This window comes from Excalfactoria chinensis, chromosome 13 (assembly GCF_039878825.1).
Source record: "Excalfactoria chinensis isolate bCotChi1 chromosome 13, bCotChi1.hap2, whole genome shotgun sequence".
NCBI lineage: Eukaryota > Metazoa > Chordata > Aves > Galliformes > Phasianidae > Excalfactoria > Excalfactoria chinensis.
The window spans coordinates 5,814,074-5,831,812 of record NC_092837.1 but is presented as its reverse complement, the minus strand read 5'-3'; the positions used below and the strand labels follow the sequence as shown (position 1 = coordinate 5,831,812).

Here is a 17,739-nt window from a genome sequence, read left to right as displayed (position 1 = left end):
ATAATAATAATCAAAAGTAACTAATCCCAAATAATGTTTTTTTTTGTTTGTTTGTTTTTCCTGGATTATCAGATAAGCACACAGAACAATGAAACAATCCCTTGCTGTGTAGACCTAATGTCCACCATGAAATTTTCACACCAGCTCTGAGCACAACTATAAAATATGATCAGTAGAAGTGGGCATTACAACAGTCACCAGGCAACACTTTCCAATCACGTGGCCTTGCTCCATTTAGGCCAGGGTTAGACGGCAGGACATCAATGTTTCTGAACCACCGTAGCATCACCAGCTGACTTCAATATATGATTCAGCAGTGCTAAAGGCAGTCAAAAAGCCAACTGGAGCTATTTAACATTCTAGCCACTTCCAATAACCACACTGATATCACCCAAGCCCAATACCTTGGGCTACTTCAGAAATTCACTCTCTTTCAGCTGCTGTGATCACACAGTTAACAAAAGAATTTTGGACAAGACCAGCAGTGCTGACTGCAGTGGAAAAAACAGGTGGAAGCAGTTTGTCGTTTGCACTTCTACATTCTGACCATAAAAATGACCTCATGTCACAGGTTTTTCCCCCCTCTTTCATGATCTATTATTCACATTCCTTCCATGCTTGAGGACCTGGCTCAGAGTGGAACCCTGTGGTACTGGCATCCAGTTGATATTCTGTCCTGTCCAACATCTTTATTGAGAACCTGGACAAGGCAATTGAGTGCACCCTCTTGGTAAGTTTACAGATGACTCCCCCATTGGGAAAAAGTGCCAATCTGCCTGAGGGTAGGATTGCCCTTCAGAGGGATCTGAACAAGTTGGATCACTGGGCTGGGGCCAATAGAACAAAGTTCAAACAAGACCAAGTGCCAATGTCCCTCACTTTGGCCACAGCAACTTCAGGCAACTCTATAGGTTTGGGGCAGAGATGCTGGAAGACCATGTGGGAGATGGTCTAACCTCTAACTTTAGACAATTTAACACCTAACCTGAATGCCCAGTCTAACACGGATTCCTGCAGAGCTCAACGGAAAAAGACAATATATTCCTTCAGATGTCAATTCAGCAAAAGCACCCATCCTTTGTGTGCATACGTATCCCCCCCGCAATAAACTTACTAAATCACAGGCTGATAGTCCTCCAAAACCTACCAAAAATGTTCTCCTCTGAGACCTCTCATAAGGAATAAAAACACAACACTAGAATCACAGAATATCCTTAGTTGGGAAGTACCCATAAGGATCATTGAGTGTAACTCCTACAGACACAGTAAAATGCTCCTGCTGCCCACAATCCTCTGATCTCCAGAGCATGTACCTCTCTACAGCTATCTGTAGGGAGGTTGTGGTGAGATGGGGGTCAGCCTCTTCTTCTGGCTAACAGCAATAAGCAAAGAGGAAACAACCTCAAGTTACACCTGAGGAGATTCAGGTAGGATATTAGGAAAACCTCCCAAAGAACAATGATGTCTTGATACAGGCTAAGAAGGGAAGTGGAGATGTTCATCCCTGGAGATGTTCAAGAAAAGTTTGTCACATGGGAACACATTGGGGATGGGTTGGGGTTGGACTCCTTGATCTCAGTGGTCTTCTCCAACCTTAGTGACCCTATGATTCTATAAAGCAGCATTTCTGGAGCAGCGCTGTGGGTAATGTCCCCAGGACATCCTTCCATTAATAAGGAAACAATCATAAATTAAAGAAGCATGCTCCATGGTAACCATATTGAATAACATCACTGTAAGTGCTGCCAAGATGGCAACATCTCAAATTTAATATTGCAATATGTTATCTGTTAATTACAGAGCAAGGGCTAGTTTCAAATAGTAAGTAATAAAGTTTTTAAAATATGCTGGAGATAATATATTCCATGCATAGCTAATTACATAGGTCTCCCTTAAAACAAGCCAGAATTAATCAGGTATCAGATCCACCCCCAACATAAGGGAATAATTGAATTTCTTACAAAATTTCAGCACAATAGGACCATTGTATAGATTGCTCATTCTGTGCCACATTACACACCGTGGTGGAAATTGGCATCCACGCTACAGTTCACTCAATGGGAAGGCTGCTGCCAATTAACACTTAATACATGTTAATTTAAGAGTTCCTTTTTCCAACTAATTGCTATCTGATTCAATCCGGAAAAAAGCTGTTCTGTGTTCATTAAATAGCTAAAATTTCTTCACAACTTTTGTGTTTTACATAAGGCCACATCCACAAAATACGTAGCTCATGTAATTTCCAAATCATTGTAAAGTAATTGGACTTATCAGTTACATGCTAATTAAACTTCGACTGAACGCTCTTTCTGCAATCAATTGACATCGGGTAGATGCAACAGTACCCATCTCATTAAATTTAAATGCAATAGCTTAGGCGTTTCAAATACAGCATGGCAGCCAGAGCAAAAAAGTACATTTGTTCTGTTACGCGGACAGCACATGCAGATCTTAGAGTGGAAAACCCAGAAAACTACTGAGAGCAAACAGAGCATGGAAAGTAGGTCCCAAAAATCAGGATTAGCACTCCTATATCCTATTTTGCCTGTGCTGTCTTCTGCTCCTACTGCATTGTTGGTAATAACCAACTCAATTTGGTTTACACCTACTTGAGTGTATCCTCGACCTACTAAACCTCACAGCTTCCCAGGAGCACTGCTGACATTCCCTGACGGGTAACTCATTTACTAACACATGAGATCAGATGATTTTAGAGACCTACAACATACACTGCTAACCTGCATATTGCTATTGCCATGTAACAGTTAAGAACTTGCAATTTCCACTGTGAAGAAAAGCAAAAGAAGAACTCATGATACTTCCCAAATTTAGATGTACTACCTGGAAATATATTTTGACAGTGTGATTGGACAGGTAGACATTGTGCAATTACATCATGGGGAAAACAAAGGGAGAGTGGCCCTGGAGGATCTTAAATCCTGGCTTTCAATCAGAAATAAAACAATTCTGCATCAGAACTTTTGGGACACAAGAGGATGGAGAGTAACTGCAAACATTCCCAGTAATTAAGGGGTTAGAAAATGAGAAAACATAGGCTGTTGTAATGATTATTTTTCTTTTTTTTCAGTCTTCCTATGCCATAGCACTTCTCAGGAACTGCACTTGGTATCACCTCTCTACTGGATTTGTTTTTGATGGCTAGAAACACCAAAAAGTCAAAGCAATTCTCCTCTGGAGATATGCTAAAACAAAAAAAATAAGGAAAAAAAGAAATGTCAGCCAGCCTCCCTCTAGTGCCCTCCAGGAGTTGGGTCTGCACTCTTGGAGGAGAGAAAAAACCTGCTGAGCTGTGAGGGAGATTTGCCTGCACACAACAGCAGGATTTGATCTTACAGCTGATCAAGCAGACTAGAGCCTAGCTCTGTGTCCCAAGAACTGATGCTCCTCAAGCCCACACAAGACATGCCCAATCTACAAGCATTACAGGACACACTGCACCTGCATCAAGAGCACATTCTCTGCTCCTTGCTGTGGGAACCTGCACAAATTCAGCTGAGAAAGCTGGAGGAAGCACACAGATACTAACCCACAGGAATAAAAAACAATGCCCAGAGGGTTGGAACTTTTTCTGTTGTTTCGTTTTTAAAAGTAGGCAGACTTATACAAATAAACACTCTTTAGATTTTGATTACTCAAGCCGATGTTCCTGTAGTGCTAATTTACAAGCATAATATGAGCTCAGATTTGAAAGCCAAGTTTGCCTTATTTTTTTTAAATGAAAGTCTGAGAATTAGTAGATCTAGACAAGATGTCAGAGTTCATTACTAATGTGATACTCTTAAAATACAATTAAACATGAACAATGAGTATTTGCACTCATTGCAAACAAATCATCTTAAAATAGTTAATCTGAGAGCTCATTTCTATGGCCTCCGTGAACAAAATCCTTCAGAAGAAGTCTTTTCTTTAAAAACAGAAAGTAATTCTAAAGCATGCCTGCAGTTATCATCAACTTCCAGCACAAGGAAGATAATTATTTGCCTGAAAGCTAAAAGAGCTAAGAGCTTTGTACTTCTTATTAATACCATCAGACTAATTGTTGAGCCTCACAATGCTCCAACAGTGATTAGCCTGCTCCACTTTGGGTGTAAAAAAAAAAAAAAAAAAAAAAAAAAAAAAAGTAAAAGCTTCAGTTTTCTTGTTTTTTAGACCAGCACATCTAAACACACCACCTGAATCCAGCAAGGGGCCAGGGGGTGGCTTCTCCATGAAAGAAACCTCACAAGTGGGGAAGCTGCTGGTTACCTGGAGACTTGCAGGATTTGGGGGCCATTTTACCTATTGGGAACCACTGAGTGTTGGCGGCTTTTGTGCAGACCAAGGTCCTGACCTGGCAGCAACTGGCAGAAATTGCTTATCTTTATCCAACGGGAGAAAGCTGGATATCCAGAAGGGGAAATCTGCTCCACTCCTCTCCTTCCCTCACAGCACCAGTTACAAAACTACTGCTACAGAAATTAAGGGAGCCTGAGTTTTAAACTGCATCGTGCTGAAATTAGCATTCACGTCCCCGACACACACATCACTGCAATCGGAGCTCCCTTCCATTTGTTTATATGTTTAAGTAGAAAACAGGATTAGAGCTGACATACATATTTTTATACTATTACCTCTGATTCGAGAGGTAAATCTGCAAAGAGCAACAAAAATAAATAGATTCATATCTCATTGCTATTGAGTTTTTAATTTTCTTTTTATCAAAAAGATTATCTTCATGGCACACTGATTTTATTTCTGTATTGGATTAGTTTTAATTGTCCCTTGTTTTAATCTTGCAGGAACTACAGCCTTTAATGCTGCTTTATGTCACTGTGAAGCTCTGAGAACGCCATCTGTTTATAGGTGCTGCACGCAATAAGATGTATTGCTGCTATTATTGCTCTTATTAGGAGCGTATGTTATGTTGTGAATGTCACTTGATGTGCCTTACGGGAACAAGAAAGCAAAACGGAATCAAGTCTCTTCCCTTTCTGGCACTTTTCAGCTTTTCTTTTCACTAATAATTGATAGTTTTTATTTGGAAGGCAGCATCCACAGTAACACTGTCATTTTGGACTATCTTGTCAAGAGGAGCACAACTTTATTCCGGCCAGCTGGGACCCAGCTAAAGTAGAAATGGCAAATAATTGTTGTATAGTACAGCATTGCATCGTTCTTTTTGGTAGTTGTGGCATAACCCCTCACATGACACTTTGCACTTTTTACTTACTTATTATTATTGTGGCATTAAACACAACAAGCGCCTTTACAATGGAGGAAGTTGCAATGACATGCAAAGATAAGACTGACTGACATTTCTCCTGATAAAACTTCATTTTCTGTTGTCAGACAACCATGGGGAAAAATTCTCTGCTACAGTTTATCTTTTACATGTAGTTTCAGATCAGGCTGCTTGCTTTCTGAAGTTAGAAACAGGCAGAATGCATTGATACAGCCAAGGTAAAAGAAACTTTAGAACCATTTCACTGATATTTTTTCCTTGCTTTTCCCACCCATCCTCCTCCAGACCATTTCCTATAATTCACAGAAACATGAAAGAAAATGTACATCTTAACTACACCACTAACCTGTAGAACTGCATGCTGCTTCCTCTGCTTAATAAATTGTTCTTTCCAATATCAACTGCCTTAGATATCCCTAACAAATTTCACTTGCTACTATGCTGCTCAGAAGCCCAGGTCTGGTGGAATTTCCAGAGCTCCTTGTGAATTTTAGGCACATTTAAGTAATTTGAGTTTTCCAGCTTTTTAAGGCAACCAAAATAGCCACAAGCAACAGCATGGATTCTCACCCCAGCACAATAATTTCCCCCTGTTCCCATGCAATGGGTTTCCTATGGCAATGATAAGTAACCTCCTTCTTCCTTCCCCCCACCAAGGGTAATTTTTATTGCTATGCAGTATATAGAACTAACAAAATCCCTACATGATTTAAATCAAGGGTTATTGCCAGCATTTCACCTTCAGACGTGCGTAGCTTTTAATAAATTATATGAAGTCTAGGAGAGGGACCAACATGATTCACTCTTGAACATCTTGAGTGCTGGGGTACGCCAACAGAAATAATTAACTTCAACAAGGCTCTCTATTAAGATGCAGCATGCACAATTAAAGGAGTCCTAGCTTTGAACAAATGGTTCAACATGTTGGTGTCAAATGGAACTCTTCTCTCTCCTCCACCGACTTGGCAGCCGTTGTGCTTCATTATGAGGAGCAAAACATAAAAGCATGCAGACAGACAGGTGCACAACAGCATTAACAACCCCACAATAAGGCAGAGCAACAGCTCATTTTTTGGATGTTGACAACACGAAGACTGAAAAAGACCATTCAGGGCCATGAAAATGATTTGGGGTGAACATTAATGATAATATATTTAATGAAAACATGAGCAACCCACAGCATAAGCACTGCCTCCAAAAATAAGGGAATTGCCAACGTATACCAAGTGATTTGTGTCTGTTGTCTCACATAAGCCTGTAGGGATGTCTCAAAGGAAATTATGTCTCGAACTAGCAAATCAACAACCCCATTTCCCAGCTTAAAACAAAAGTTAAGAATTTGACTATTGATACCGACTGCTTAAAGATCAATTTGCTGCTCTTAAATACATGCTTTGAGGCTTAATTCCCACTGAAATCAAACTACTAAACTTCATCTCAGAGGATAATTTACAGTTTTGGAAGTGCAAAAAGAACTACTCTGGAAATGGATTGACAGACATCTACAACACTCAGAAGGAAACTGCTTCGAAAAAGATGCTTTGTCTTTACAGGAATTTAGCTTGTTCTTCTAAATGAAATTCATAGGGCTTGCTGCTACTGAACTTCAAGAATTAATCAAGAAGGGACATGGAAGCACTTTAGGGTGAGCACTGGTGATTAAGACTAGCACTGCACTGACACAGCGTGATATTCCATAGGACAGAGCCATACGGTGGGAACACAGAGGTACAAGGTCTCCTCCACACCAGGAGGAGTCAAAATATCCACTAGTTATAGCCATCATTGTAAGATATGAGGCCTCCACAATGAGCCTAGAAACTGTTATTAGGTAATCTTATCTCCAGTAACTGTTATATATGCCTAAGTCACACACCAGGATGTTATAGAAATCAGAATCTTCTTCTGCAAGTCAGCTTGCACAGCCAACTTAGTCATGATGAATAAAGGTACAAAAAAGGAACATGTTTACTACCTTCACTTCAAAGTAACAGCTTCTTGCTGCTGTAAGAAATGTAACGGAAAACTGAGGTAAGGGCAAAACAAACAGCTGTGTCCTGACACACCAGCAATGACATCATTTTTTCCCCTTTATTCTCCTTTTTCAGCTCAGAGGCAATCAGACCTCATCCTCTGCCACGGCCCCAAGCCACACACATCACTCCAAAAACTTCACCTTTATTCTTGCGTCAAAGGTTTGGTCAAAGGTATCCACAGCTAAACCAGTGCAACTAAGAGAACCAGGCAAATATTGACAAAAGTGTTCCTTCTTGCAGCCTATTAAGGTGAGTACAAAACCACAGCGCTTCCGTAAGGTTATTAGGACACTGTAAAGCCTACAGTCAGCAGTTCCCCAGCTGGAATCTTTCCCTATGAGGAGAAAAAAGAAAGCAGGCAATTGGTCACACAGCTGAAGACCAAAAGGGATGCCTTCTGCTACCCCAGGGAACAAGAATAATAGCACAGTAATGACGTTAAGTGCCATGTTTATCTTCCCATTGTGAAACGAAGCTTGCCCATGAAGAATTGCCTTTCTTTAAATAAAGCACCTTTCAAACAAGTTCATTACAAAACCATCTGAGCACTCCTGACAGTCAAGCTGGTGTGTGAGACAATGTCAAATCACTCATTGTGAATAAATTACCAGATGAATATAGAAAAACAGGAGTCTTTCTTTTTCAGCGTTCTCCTGTTTTGCAACATTTGCTTATGTGCTAAAATGTAACTCGAGCGAATCTGTTGGTTCTCCTTCACCGAGCATCACTCATAGCCCTGTGAGGAGCCAGGAGTTGGACTCCATCCTTATGGGTCCCTTCCAACTTGGGATATTGTATGGTTGTAAGTAACCCATGTGTTTTTTCTGAGGCGTAATATTGCAGTAGTTTAAAGGGACTCAGCAAAGGACCGGATGAAAACTATGAATGGTAACAAATCCCCAGACTCACTAAGTCTATAAACTAAATTTCCAAGACAAAAACAACACGCTGAGAATGGAATGGTGAGAGATGAGCAATGCATCTGGTTGAGTCAGTGACTGAATCAAAACTAGATTCACATCTTCAGGGCTGACAGTACAGGCCAGAAGCAAAGTAGGGATGATAAACATGAGAAAGGGGGGGGGGGGGGGGAAGTAAAAAAAAATGGACTACTTATACTGGTGTTTGAGAACCAGCAGTGAATGGAAAAATCAGACTGTAGCTATATTATACTGACTGCCTGACTTTAAACCTCCACATTATTTGCATACTCCACTAAGGTGCTGCTCACAAGGCGTATGAGAGCCTCCTGTTGCACTGTTTTTCAGTGAAGCAGACTAAATACTACAAGAGAGAAGCAAAACAGGATGCAGTCAGTGGATAACAAAGGAATAGCTGGAAGAATCATGGCCTATACAGCAGCCTTCAGTACTGACAAAAACACAGCAGTAAGAAAGATGAGAACAGCTAAGGGTCACATACATGCCTTAAAACAACAGGCTTTTAAGTATTTTTCATTGTATCTTATTCACAACATTTAGCTTATTGGCTCTGATTTTTTCTGTTTGTTTATCTTAAGCAATTAGTCAAGTCTGAGTTAATGATGCTTGCTTAGTCACCCAAGGTCTGTAAAACTTCGCCAGGAGTCAGCATCTTTGCAACCTCTGAGATTCAAGGAATCTGGCATGACAGACTTTGCTGACTGGCTTCTCCCAGCATCTAAAATCCTATTTATCAGCTCATTTCAGACATCTTTTGAAATGCAGGAAAGATGAAGAGGAAAGACTGTCCTGTCAGAGCAGTTCATATCAGTTCCTTTGCACTGTAGATTGAGAGACTTAATCATCTCCATTTGAGATGACAGTGAAATATCACACTCTCAAATCAATAATGATCAAGATGGGGGGAGTGGATTAGGAGCATATCTAAGAAAGTGCTGCTGATTTCTGTTGCTATACGGCAATTTGGAAGTGGGGTTAAGCCCACAGGGAATTACTGCACACCTGGGATAAGAAACTGAAAGAGCCGCTCCAATCAATAGCCGTCTGATAGCCTGGAACACTTTCAGAGGGGAAAAAAAGACCCTTTTCCCTCTTATTAACTCCAACCACAGAAAGACTGAGCAGGAATGGAGGGGGCACATATTGAAGCAAAGAGACAAATGCATGGTCCTGCTGAGAGCAGCTGCTGCCAGCATTCTAGAGAGAAAGGAATATCCCAGGGAAAGAAGCAAAAATTCAACTATTAGACTTCACAGACATGCAGCAATCAATTTGTCAGCAAAATTTCATTTTGATGATAGAGTTACAAACGCCTCACAGAAGCATCTTTTGACACACACTTTAAAAGAAAGGCGTCAATGTGACAAAGTGAGCATTAAACATTTTAAGCAATATTTTCACTCTGATTTATTTTTTTTTTTTTTAAACAAAAATCTCTTGGAGGAATATTGAAAAAAGGAGAATAAAAAGAAGTTTCCCCCAGCTCTGTGTGTCCATCTTCTGTCGGACACAACACGAAGTTGGTATTTTGCTTGATGCTTGTGACCAGATGATTGGTCCCCAAAACTGAGTATTTCAACCTCTACACAGGGATTAAGGACTCAACTCTCAAACTGAAGGCTACACCAGACTACTTTCATGTATATCCATGGAGATGTACAACATAGACACACAGATTATTGAATTACGTTTGCATATCCTCTCTCCTGGGGAGACGATCTGAACCAATGACAGTGTTACATGTACCACCTCCTCCTCTCCGTTCTACTTCTCATTCTATCCACTACTCCATCTGCTTCAAGGCCATATCTCAAATCACCATTCGTAGTGCACCCTTCCACGAGCTTAAATGTACCTTAAGCAATCAATTAGCTCAGGCAAGTTATCCATGGGGCCTCATACCTACCTTCTGCATTTACTCCTACTGTTTCCCTTAATCTCCTACCTTTACATCCATACAGCCTCTGACCTACCAGAACAAATCTAGAATCCTTGTATCACAGGCCAGGGTGATGAAGAACATAGTCAGAGACTTGAATTTGTCACCCTTCAGCAAAGAAATCCTTCCTAGTTTACAGACCTCAATGACTTTGAGGCTGGTCCTCAGTATCCAAACAAGTGTTTGATGTAAAAAAAAAAAAAAAAACACAACCACACCTTGCCTCTTTGTTAACCAGAGACATGGCAGCTACATGTTAATCATAGGCTGCTGAATATACAGTCTAAAACTGCAATAAACAGAAGATGAATGCACACTTCACATTTTGAGGGGAAAAAAATAGAGTCTGTCACACTGTGGTAATTCATGGTAGATCTTTTTCCTCTCATTTTACTGAGATCAGAAAACAAGCAAAGGCTTCCAGCTTCACATTCAGAACAGTGCATCTCTCTACTTTAACAATAATCTGATGCTAAACATTTAGCAGCTACCAACAGCTTACTTCCAAACGCTATTTTGTTTTAAAGTACTCGGCAAAATAATGTTTAAACCTGCAGACCACTCATTCTACAGCCAGAAATACACCCATTTCCCAGTGCACATTTCTAAAAAGACACCTGTAAGACAAGCAAAACAACCACAAGTATCAGGACCTATAATTGTCACAGAAGACAATTTAATGGTTACATGCCACCCTTATGGGCTATGCAATTCAGGGATACACCTTGGAGCCTGGAGTGAATTTAACCTGATTTCATCCCTAAGGAGATACTTGCTGAAGAGGGATAAAGTTGCTAATCCACTGACTTTAGCTGTACACAGCAAGTAACTGCATAGCACGTGTTATTTGGCAAGTATTTGCTGAATGAGACATTCCTAAAAACCCAGAGCGTTTGTTATGGAAGCTGCTATCTCCAAAGCTCTGCAGCCAAGGGATGATGAGGTGCAGTAGTCACTCTAAGAGACCTTTCAGAGAGAAAGGATTCAAGCCTTTCTACAGTTACAAGATACACTCACATATGTGGGGAATGTTGTGAAATGTTACTGTCAGCAAATGCAAAGTCGGAAGAGTCCTTTCACAAGTCATTTCCTCCAGATTCATTGTTTTTTTTAATCTTTATTTCTTTGTTTGTTATCCTGCCACAAGTGGATACAGACCTCACAGTTTAAACATCCTCTGAGGCAGCTGTACAAAAGAACAGTTAACTGAGCAAAGCTGCTCTCCAGTGGAGGGTAGATAGATAGCGATGCCTTCTACTCATCTGCTATGAACCCTTCGAGGCTGGGATAACAGCAGCAGGGCTGAACAGGCCTATTCTCCAGTGACAGGTGTTTGCAAAGCTTTTGAAAGGTTGGGGAAATAAAATGCATGTTCTGAGAGCTTGCAATGAAACCAATACAAAGAAGGGCTCTTATTATACTGTCATCCTATATCACACCAGGTTTGGAAACAGAACATTTCTCTTGCACCTCCAGAACAACAATATTTTTCTGATGCATCCTACATGCCAAAATGCTCTCCCTAATCACAGCTTCCCGTAAGGAGTAAATCTCCAAAATTCATATGTAGTGCAATTTAAAAGTGTCAAACCAACAGAGACTGAAATTCTGATGTAAGCTGACTGCAGAGCAGGTAATGAACAGCTCTACCCTCTTGGCAAGCCATAGGAAACATGGCTGTCATACAAGGGAAATGCAAGTAAACACAACTGCTTTTCACCCTCAATAAATAAATACATAAAAACTAGAGAAAAGGAAACAGAGTAGACTCCCAGCTTCCAAGCAGAAAAGTGAGGAGGGCCAGCAGCAGACTTTGCATGATTGCTCTGCTGGATCTGATCTGAACTACAGGATCAAGCTCTTTTGTTAAAAGCCTTCTTGCAGCAGCTGGAGGCTTTGCAAAAGAAAACAGTTTACTTTCTCTGAAACCAAGTCCAAGATTACATGGTTTTATGTGTTCTACCTAAATAAACATCATCACTGATATACCAGGAAATGCAGATGAGTAGTACAGGTTTGTTCATAATTCCCAATAAGGGTTACTTTCTGACAATAAGTGCTCTTACACTAAACCATAAAAGCTTTAGCCCCTATTTTCTCTGTATATTACCTTTGATTCTCATTTTCACTCCTGAACCAAAAGCGTGAAGGAATTACCACCTCATCACAGTGTTGGGCTCTAATCCAGAATCACACTTCAGTTAGCAACAAGAAACAGAAGAGAATGCAAAGTCTCAGCAACAAGCAGAGCTCCTTCCTCCAGTCTTCCATTGAGCCCCAAGAGTTACAAAGGTGTCTGTCTGAAGCTCGACAGTTCCTAATAAGTGTGTAAGCAGTATTGTTTTAAATAGTTTAATATCTGGTTTTTGTTACTGTCAAAAAAAACCCCTCAACTTCTACATGTGTTTTAATGACTTGGGCTGAAGGCTTTTGAAAAAGAAAAAAAATAAAGGATCAGGCATTCAAAGACTGATGGTAACTTTAAAGAGCCCAGTAAATCTCTGGAAGAAAAAAAAATCAGGGGTTTATTCTATTGTTTTCTTCTCCCTATTCTTTACTGGGGAAGGAGAAGAGAGGATGAAGGATAAAGATGATTTCTTATTACCTCAGAGGAATCTCCAGCAACTGCAGGAAAATTGGAAAGTTTGCCACAACAAACCATTCTCTCCCTTCAAGTAGGGGATCTGGAAATACTAACAGAAAATCCATAGCAAAACTTTCAAAAGGCAGAGGGTTTCTTGTTGTGAGAAACAAACAGTTTATGATGCTGTTTGAAGCCTCACTGGAAAGCGCTCCTGCCTCTGCTGGGTAGAGAAAGTTTCAGAAATGGCTGTATTAGCTAGAGGCTCGTATGAAAAACATTTCATCACAGCATACCTGCTTCTCACACAGACAGAAGTAAAATTAGAGGGGTAATAAAGCACAGAAGAGTGCAAGGCAGTTAATGAAGGATGTGCTAAGGAGAAAGTGTGTAAGAGCATATCACTGAAGTGATAGGATGCTGGTAACCTTCCTTACCTCTAGCTTCTATAACAGCTAAATGTGCTGCAATCCACTACGTATACATCCTCAACACACCCAGAAATTGCTATTGACAGTTGGCAAATAAGAAACCCAAAGGACACAGAGGCTGAGGATTAGGTTTTTTAAAAGAATAAAAAACACAGCAAGAAACTGAAGACAGTCCCTTGAATTCTAGGCTTATTTATTCTCATGCACCAGTCAGTCATTCTGAGCTCTGATTTATTCCTATTAGGAAAAAACCACACAGCAAAAGAAAGCCCAAACTCAGCATTCATCTCGTATTGATCCAAAGTCTTTCACCTAACTCATAATTTCACTCCTTTGGAGAAAATGTAGTTTTCTCCAGGCTTGAGCTAAAAGGCTCCAAAAAGATGTATTCTAAAAGCGGCCATATGCCTCTTCTATTTGGATGGGAAAACAACAACTAACTGAAAAGGAACAGAGTATTCCAGAAGTTTGCATTCTGTTTCTGCAAACCCAAGGGAATTCAACAATTCAGCTAGAATGAGTAGTCAGTTGTTTTGGTTGTTCTTCATTTGCAAATCTCTGGAACATCTTCAGCTTTAATCATATCATTTAAAGGAGACATCTTGTGATTTTGCTGGATCATACGGGCATGATCTACATCCTTCACTTGAACAAAGGCTTCTAGTGGCAGAAGCCTCTAACATCATCACCTAAAATACACAACTTCAGTGCTGTTAGGTTCTCAAGTGAGCACAACACACTACAGTTACTGCAATTTCCAGTTAGGATATCAGTTATTACTAAATATTATTTTACTTCCCACATGATGCCAGAAAGATTAATAGGAGCTGTAGTACTGGGGGCTGCATTAGTAGATTCAAAGGCTGAGGAGAGGCAGAGCCTCCATCACTGCTAATGGGAATATTTAAAAGCTACCCAAGAAGCACACGGCTTCACTGCAATAAAGATCAACAATGGAATTTTCCATTTCTTTTCTTCAATGACTTTTTGATTTGACAACTCAAATGCATGCACATCAGTTGTATATAATGACAAGTTCAGTATTCAAAAATAGATTGGGAAAAATGAGAACACAATGTTACTAATTCTTAAGAGGAAGTACAGAAGATACAAAGAATGGATTATGTTAACTAAATGACAATTCTATGTTTGAATCTGGAAATTTACTTCAAATTGAGCATTCCCTTCTCTAATGGATGAATGGAAATAAACCAATACTGTTTTACTGTTAATTTCCTTCTGACCACACAGGTACATTTCCTTATTTCTTTTATTTTTTAATTCCCAAAATGAACACAAGATCTCTGCAAAGTAAAGCAAAACCATTAGTTCCTTTGAATGACCGGGACAGGAGGGTACAGAATGGTGAAGAAGAATATCCTGAGGGAAGTACATTCAATATTCAATCCAGAGTTTACTGGAAGAGGATTTCCAGTGCTCCTCACTTACAGGAACTGCTCTAAGAAACCAGAAATTAGGGTGAGAATTGATTTTATTGGAGTCCTTTTCGGAGCATTACCCTGTAATAGAATGCACATTCATTTACAGAGAATCGCATTTCCTGGGCTCAGTTTCAAAGGGGGTCATGCTTCCAGTAATTAAATTGTGTACAGAAAGCAGTCACTTCAATTCCACCCTGTTAATTTTATGCAAAACAGAACCCTATTGATTTCCTGCACTTTCCTGGTGTTTAGCTGAAGTTACACACACCCCACCAAATATATGAAACAGATTTTTTCCATTACTGGAAATCTGAAAAACGATGTGTAGTATTAGAGCCTATGATAAGTCTATGTATTAAGAATGGCAAAAAGAACCAGAATTGGGCAGTCCACTGTATATCCTTATGCTCCCAGCCAAGGAGTCTACCTGGTGATCTACGTAGGAACTCACCCTGACATATTTCTTTTTATACATTCTCTTGCCATTCCCCTGAAGTGCTGAGCAATTCTAACACTGCCAAATAAGCCATCTTTCATTCCTCTTGCACGGAAATTTTAACAACCTCTAGAGCCATTTCTTCTAACTCAACCCTCTTGCAATAATATTCTCATCACCACTAGAATGAAGTGCCACTACACAGATGGCCAACTGAAGAATGAACAAGATACTATGTGTCCGGGAGTAATGAGACATCTCTCTCCCGAGTTGTCAGTACTTTAGACTCCATTGTGACTTTTATTTTGGGACTACACCCCATGCTGTGATCTGTCAAGGCAATGCTTTCAACAAGAACTGCAAGGAAAAGAGAAAACTAAACTCCTCAGCCTCCCTCTGCGGAGCTCAGCACAGATAGATCCAAGATGATTAACACGGAGCTTGTCTGCAAAGTGAAATCCACTCGAGTCAAGGGAAATATCTCAATTATTTGAAGAGGGCTGCAGATTGGAGTTATAATTGAAGCTTACTTTCTCAGTGTTACCTCAAGGTGAAAGCTGACCACCAAACACAGCAACCAGCCACGGTGTCATTACCAACCACAATTATTAAAACTATTGAAATGCATTACTCCATGAAAGTGATTTCCTTCTGTCTCCTTCATCTTAAAGTGAAAATATACAGGGTGGGTCATCTCTGTATTGCAAACATCTGAAATTAGTTCAATTACTCGTAAGGGTAATCCAACAGTTATGCAAAATACAAAGAGAAAATTTAAGTTCGAAATAAGAACTATAGCTCTCCCTCTCCTCTCCCCAAACTCAAATGCAAGCATTAAAAGATCCTGAAATATTTCTGAAAACATATTTTTCTTCTAAGGAAAGGAAAGCACAAAGTATTTTTGCCACACACACAGCTTTCATGAACTATTACATATGCTTCACAAGAGATTAACTCAGCAAACAGAAACGCAGTGCAACAAATTCGCTAAATCAGATTTCAGGCATCTCAGATGGCAAACCTTGAGAGACCATTTGATTTATGTAGAGGTTCAGAAACGATGCTGTGGACAAATCACCTTTCCTAGTGTGCCTGGAACACTATGCCTATACACAGGGCCTATGCCATACAGACACACAGAAAACAAAGTGTCTTCAACCACATGTTCAGGAATCAAAACTGATTATGTGCCATGAAATAACCTGTCACGTTTTGTCTTTAAAGGCAGTTCTATAAGGCCTAAAAGATGCTGAATCCCTGGAACACCTGCTGATAGAACAAGCACTGGATGCACAAGCCCACATCTGACTCCATCTTTGATATAAGTTGTATTTTCTTCCTCACACGTTGATCCAAGCAATACTGCTATACATCAGATCTAATCTGTAGTCTCAGCATCAGCAAAAAGACCATTTAGCTTATCAAAATCTATTTAGGCTACCCAGAAGTGGCTTGGCTACAACACACAAATATATTCAGAAAAAGATATAAAGTGGCAAATGATTATCCAACATAGCACAAACACAGAAACAACCACTGGACGTAAGAATGCCTGACTCAATCAAATTAAGGCTAAGGTACTAATTATTTAATGGCTAAAAGTAAAACTGCTGGCATAGGGTAGCTAAGATGTTTGCAAAAATCACTTCATTTAAGTACTGACTGGAGTAACACCCAGCAGCAATGCTCAGGAGGAACCATTTCTGCTTCAGAACAGGAAGATGTGTTTGTATTACCTGCCTGACATCCCTTCCAGCCCTTATTTTATGTGAAGGAGTCAGCAGAGAAAGCCATAGGATTCCCAGCAATAATCATGACCAACAATATGCAGAAAGTAAGGGCTGTATTTTTACTTACCTCAAAACCTACTAAATTTGGGTAATTGGAATAAGATCAATGCTTGTTTCTTAACTTAGGCAACCCATACCACTATTCTGTTCATAGATACCAAGTTGCTTCTTACTGACTGTAGAAAAAAACAAAAACAACTAGAAAGACCAGCAGAAATTCCATCACTCTACACTAAACAACACCTCTAAATATAAGCTCTCTGAAATTACTCTTAGCCTTCAAACTGAAATAATTTCATCTACTCTTAAAACACAGAGTTGTCCACAGTTAAATTACTGATCCTAATGAAACATCAGCAGAGTATAGCTAAAAATGCTCCTTCTGGTGCCTGGGGTTGCAACCTCTGGTTCATATCACAAACTCTTGGACAAGCCAGTTAGAAATCCCATGTTCTGAAAACCACAATGCAAAGCCACAAACTGTAGGTAAAGGCAATAGTAGATAACCAGTTCTAAAATACCCTCCCCCAAAATAGCACAAAAACCACAATTCAGTTAAAAAATAAAAATATTATATAAATATATATAAAAAATACCTCTCTCAAGAATCAGGAATCATTGAAGACTCCAAAAGGAGAGATCTCCATGTAGAAATCCTTTGCCTCTGTCAGCCAGCCCTTAAATGAGTCTTAGGGAAGGTGGAACCAGGTTCCACCCCTTCTCATCACACAGGTGAATTGCTTTCACCTGTGCTCCCAGGGCTGATTGTGTCCCTTCACCAGGTGTTCAATCATTGGTTCAGACTGTGACTTAGCAATTCCCATTTTCTGAACAAGGGCTGAATCTCACATGTGCAATAAAAGATCAGTGATATTTGAAATACTGGAGTAGCTCAGAGTGT

General features: G+C 39.9%; 1 long non-coding RNA gene across 1 annotated transcript in view; it reads right to left on the bottom strand.

Annotated features, from left to right (window-relative positions):
* Positions 1–17,516, bottom strand: part of LOC140258295 (uncharacterized) — a 47,949-nt gene extending 30,433 nt beyond the window's left edge. The window contains exon 1 of the long non-coding RNA XR_011905234.1: positions 17,435–17,516. This is a non-coding gene — a long non-coding RNA (uncharacterized lncRNA). The remainder of the gene's footprint in view (positions 1–17,434) is intronic.
* Between the last annotated feature and the right edge of the window lie 223 nt (positions 17,517–17,739).